The sequence below is a fragment of the Plutella xylostella genome, chromosome 23, assembly GCF_932276165.1.
Source record: "Plutella xylostella chromosome 23, ilPluXylo3.1, whole genome shotgun sequence".
Lineage (NCBI taxonomy): Eukaryota > Metazoa > Arthropoda > Insecta > Lepidoptera > Plutellidae > Plutella > Plutella xylostella.
Window position 1 is genome coordinate 7380866 of NC_064003.1, and position 6000 is coordinate 7386865.

Genomic DNA, 6000 nt, shown 5'->3' on the forward strand with positions numbered 1-6000 from the left:
CGTTATCATGCCATCTAATTAATTAATACCGGTTTTTGTTCTAGCTACCCGTATTTCTGTCATTCGAGTGTAGATTGGCGTAAGACGAGAATTAACAACCCACGTCCCTGTTAATTAGAACTGAAATGAAGTGCTGATACTGTTAGAGTGATGGGCGATAGGATCCTGATGGCCATAAAGTGTTTAAATGTGTTTACATTACCCATATTGATGTCTCTTTTGTCGGTTTGTTGTTTATATTTAGATACAAACATTTTACTGCACACAAAATGACAAATTATATAACACAGGCTTAAAAAAATACTTACATTATTTGGGCACACAGGCGGGCTTATTGCCAAAAAGCTATTTCTTCCAGTACTGAAGAGCATCAGCATGTTACGTGCTGGCCGCCTGGGTTAGCCCATTTTTTCTATTATTCTATTTCTTTATTAATATTTTTTGGATTTTGGAAAACTTTATACTTAATGTTTTTATTGAATGTATTAGTAAGTTCTTAAACAATGGTTGGCCCATGTTGACCAAGCCTCGGCTAGCATATAAATACCGTTTTCATAATGTGTCACCTATTGTCAACGTAATAAAGAATCAGTAACAATGTAGGTATGCAAAAAATGGTAGGTAATAGGGTGTTATAGAGGCTATTCTCATAAATCAGACATGCTTATTCGGTCGCCATTCCTCCCACATTGAACCATAATCATATTTAAGTAGCTATTCAACAAGACTGTTAGAGCGAATAAACTCTTAATCAAAATTGAAATAATGATTAGATATCCAGATAGACATTCTTCACTTTTACACACAACAGGACTTAAAATATAGGTAGGTTAGGTATGCCAATTTTTTTCTTTAAATTGATGTTTGTTATGTAAATTTTTAGTGTTACTTAATACATTATTTTAAAAATTCAATTTATAGTACCATAGCTCCTCCGGTAAAATTTCTTCACACTACAATGTATAATACCTAATATAATCTTACAGCTTCGGATTTTGTTTGTTCATAAAAGCTAACATTTTAAATATAAACTCATTCGCTGGCACATTTGCAATATTTGCTCTGAAACATAAAGCGTGTTTCATAAATGACCTTACAGTGCAGGATTCCCGATGTTGTTTACTCAAGAGCGTTCACAGAGGGCGCTAAAAGCTTAGTAAATAGAGCGTCTAAGTGACGTGTCAACTTATAGACAAAGACGACTCTTTCCCTCACAAATGCGTGTGACTCACGCGTTCCCACTATCGATTTGTCGAGTTTTTAACTTGTGCTAACTTAGTTTATGTTTGGGTGCTGTTGTGAGAAGAAAGTGTTAGGGTGTTTTTGGCAAGTTTGTTTTTGTAAAAATTCTCGTACCAGATCAAATGAAGCCACTTACACACTCACACTTAGGACTCTTTCGATGAACCTTACACTAGAAACGATATAAGGCGTTAAGGCTTCAGATACATGAGAAACAAAAATCATGACTTTTATTTTCAACAACTCAATTCTTATTTAGTTGATCTTGCTCCATAAACCAAACAGTATTGAAAATACAGTATCGACTGGAAACGACGACCTTCGGGAATCGAAGCTTTATAAGTTTCAGAGACACTGATACCCCTCGACCCTCACTCAAGCTGACGCCACTTGGGCGAAAAGAGTTGAATGGAACAACATTCGCGTCTCTAAATGAAATGAGATCATTTACATGTTATAAGGAAAGAGCTTTTCTTAATATGAGCGCCAAAGGAATTGGGATGAGATTTGAATGCGAGGCTTGCCGTTATTACGCATAGTAAATCGGTTCGAATGGCAATAGTAGAGATCTGATATTTAGAGCATTTTGCTAGTGATCATTTATTCTGTATGAATTAGTAGGTATTAATGGTTCTCAAGGCCATAAAATGCATGAAATCTCTCATCAAATCAAAGATTTTTTTATGTCAACTCCTAAATCGTATCAATGGTAAAAATCAATCAATGCATGTCGCTCTTAGCTCTGGATACCCTTTTAATTTCTCGAATGTCATTCTTTAGACTCGTCGAGATTATATTATTATTAGTAATAGTTAATACGATTGAAAGCAGCCGCTTGTATGAAGCACACTTCTACTGGTCCGGTGTCACTGGTCGTATTTTGTCGCCTTAGATGATGGCGATAGCAGTGATACTGTGGGTAGAGGTTTGGGTGACAAGCGAAGCGGGTGAGATGAGAGAGATGTAAGCATTTCTACGTGTTTCTATCGTTTACTTTTAGTAAAGCTTTAGGTCACCAAATAAGTATTGAGTATAAAATTTTAAGAAGCGAACGATTTACATATTAATTTTTTGAATTCCATTTGGTAATTGGTCCATTAAGTAGTCTTTGTAAAAACAATACTACATACCTAGGTACAGGTTGTTGTGAATGTTGTATACTAAGCCGAAAGGGGGTGATTCAGGAGGTCAATCTGGCCTATTATGCCCCCACGGCATGAAGTTGGCTTAAATGACACCCTGTATATTATTATCTACAAGATACCTCTGACTTTCATAAAATTATATTTTGGTATTATCGTACGACTTGTAAGTGGATAGAACATTACGAATAATTTGTAATATTTGTACAATAAAGAATTTAAATAAATAAATATCTCATATTTACTGATCATGAATCAAAATCATCCTTGATAATAATTATTAGCATATATATATAATGTGAATACATTGAAGGAGTTTTCTCATTATACGTATAGTATATATTATTGTTTCATTTGATTTTAATTTAAATAGGTACTTTTACATGCCCTTCTTCACTAAGTTCATGGCTTAATCTGATGTCATTTATAGGATTACGACTAGATGCGACAGATATCGAATAGATGGGTGGCTTGACACAAAAGATGGTTCAGAAAAATCTTCCGATGCATTCTTATCTTTGTTTTTATGATAATTATCCGAACCTTAACCGGTCCAACCTGATCGGGACCCAAACTTCCGTTGCTGGTTAGGTACCTTCAAAGTCAATATTAAGATACGTTTTGTAAGAAAACGAAAACGGCCGGTGAAGTCAGAATCGGTATTCGATATGGTTACATGCTAATTTCAATATTATCATATTTGATTAAACTCTCATATTTAAGACCACCTACGAGTATTTCACATAAAGTATCCGAATTTATTGATACTTGGCCGGATTATGATCCTTTAATATAGCATCGTAGATCAGACTAATATTAATTTATTTTTTACGTTGTTCATAAATTAAGAGTAAATGATGGGAGGATCCAATTTCTTATAGATCTCCAATCTTTACGTACAAACTTAAGAATTGTGTAAGAATTTGAGATTTAAAACAACAGTACAGAAGAATTGAATATCATCCAGGTTTTTGTGTGCCTATGATGCAGCTAAGATGTCGGCACAGTTTATAAAGTACATGTGAAAGTAATTATTATTACGTACTTCATTGGCGGTTTGTGAAGTTTGGTTTTGATAATTTAACAAAATTGTTTAGGTACGTTTAGAGTACATTTATGGAGTGAACAGTCGTCCAATGGCTGTCTTGTTACGAGGTGTTGACTGCTGGCCACACCAATACCTGGTGGTCCACTCTAGCCACCGAAAAAATATATTGTGTCCGATGCTACGCCATACACGACACTGTCCCGGAGTCATAAGCGTGCTTATTGTATGACAGCTATTTTCTTTCGTTTCTTTTCAAGCTCGAGTCTACCTCGTGTCAGTGAAGTTAGCCACAAGCGCACGTGTCCATCTCGATTGGTCTTTTACACAGGAGAGCCGTTCAAAATCTAACGCTATTTTGAATAAGAAATCTTTCGGTCTTATTAAAAAAGCCTAATATTCTATAAACAGAATGTTTAATGCTGTCAAACATCGATCGTGTTAGATACCCAGTACTTAAACCTGGTTTATTTATTTTTGTAGATATGCAGTTGTTAGTTAAGTACCTACTCAAAATGACACTCTATTGTATAGAAAATGTATCTACTTCATGATGCTTACACTAAATGATTTCAAAAGGAAGGATGCGCCCGTCAGAACATTATGCCTGAAGAAAATGTCACCCGCGCGCTGGCCCCAATTCAAACAAATTATGGCCTGAAATCAAAATCTAATTATTATTATTTTAGGGTCATAGAGTTTTATTGAACGCGTCTACAATCTAAAGTGATTGTGTTTTTATATCGTTTGCCGGACGCCCGGGATGCGGTTTGCAGCGGCAGCCATCGATCAAGTTACCAACCACAGCTCTGTTGCTAACTTTAATGTACTCAAACGACACTACATAGTAAAAGTGGACCATGGCTTGACAATTCGTAGACGAGTTGGGCTCATTGAAATTTTCTTACAGAGGGTATTTGGTTATGTTATATGACTAAGGGCCACTTGCACAAACATTTAAATCTAGATTTAGTGTCGAATCTCGACTTAAGAAACGTCAATCCATATAAATTTAAGGCTTAAATCGAGATTTAACACTAACCCCCTTATTCATAGAGAAGTTACAAGACGTTTTAACTAATAAACTGTTTTGTCCCTCTCTGTCAAAGAACAAATTGTTCCCTGTCGGAGAGGGACAAAACAGTTTATTAGTTAAAACGTTTTGTATCTTTTCTATGAATAAGGGGGTAAATCTAGATTTAATATCCTTGTGCAAGTCGCCCTAAGTTCCTTACATATTTACATGGTTATCATTAACTAAACCTCCTTTAGCCGTAGTAGGATAAAATCTTACAACAACAATCTAACAAAGACAATAACGACAACGGATTTTTGTTTTTACATCCGTACTACACACTATTGTAAAACCCCTGTCACTATTTTTCTGTCTACTTTTAACCGAATGTCTGGTCATCGTTGCGTAAATGACAATAATAGCCTATTATTAGTTCCATTTTTAATATTAAAACTTGATATTTCCGCTGTTTTAACGTGTTTTGATGAAATCTCATCGTATTAAGAACACCGGGTCTATTATTTTTGTTATTAATTAGTAATCTACTTGGAAATTTCTTGTTGAGAAACAAATTTCTGTTCGGTGTACGGTGTACCTAACAATTGGACTAATTAGTTTCTTTGTTTCTTTTGTAGCAATTACAAAATTAAATTTGTATGATTAAAGCTTTTCACAAGTTTAATAATGAGGCTACTGTTTTTATCATTACTATTTCTGGTTCAAATAATTTCGCTTGCCTTTACTTTATTTAGTCTGCTAGCCTCTGTAATTACCTAGTTAGATATAAATTATAATGCTTATATTAAATATTCAAATTACAGTTAAGTTTGTGTTTTATGAAAAAAAAACTAAATCAAAACAGTATAATATAATGTTGCAGGTATCTGGTTGTATCATTACTTCTAAATACTCACTACTACAAAAACTTTATTTGTTGTGTGTAGGGTTTAAATGTGAAAAGAACAATTTACGCAAAAGGAATATTGCACTCACCATGAAGTAGGTACCTACATACGTCATATCACAGCTTCATATGAATTCAAGTCACAGTGCTGCAATAAAATGTGAAAATTCCTTGAAAATTTCATGCAATAACTGTCAACTGGTGATATGTGTGTGGCTTTAAGTGGATTTAAAACTGAACTCCAATGTATAGTTTGTGACATCATTTAATATTTAGCGGTTGAAATGAATGGGCGAAAGTTGGGCGGAGCAATCACGATTTACTCTTAAGTATGGAAAAAAGTGCAATCAAAATGAGTCGAAATATTCTATGTTCTGATACAGCATTGCAAGGGCGTACCCAGGATTTCAGCTAGGGAGGGGCAGCTCATACCTGTTTCATTTTGCGCAGAGTAGGTAACACGTTTTTAATTCCCACTTGGCAGGAAAATTTACGTTTATTTTATCTTCTAGCCCTTTCGAACCTGAGTGATACGAATGTAGGGTTGATTTTGTAATTTTTTTTAGCGTTTCACTTATTTCGCCCCTTAAAACCGAAACGCATCGTTTGTCCATATTGTTTTTAATGCCTAAAAAAATTGTGGTTGATATTT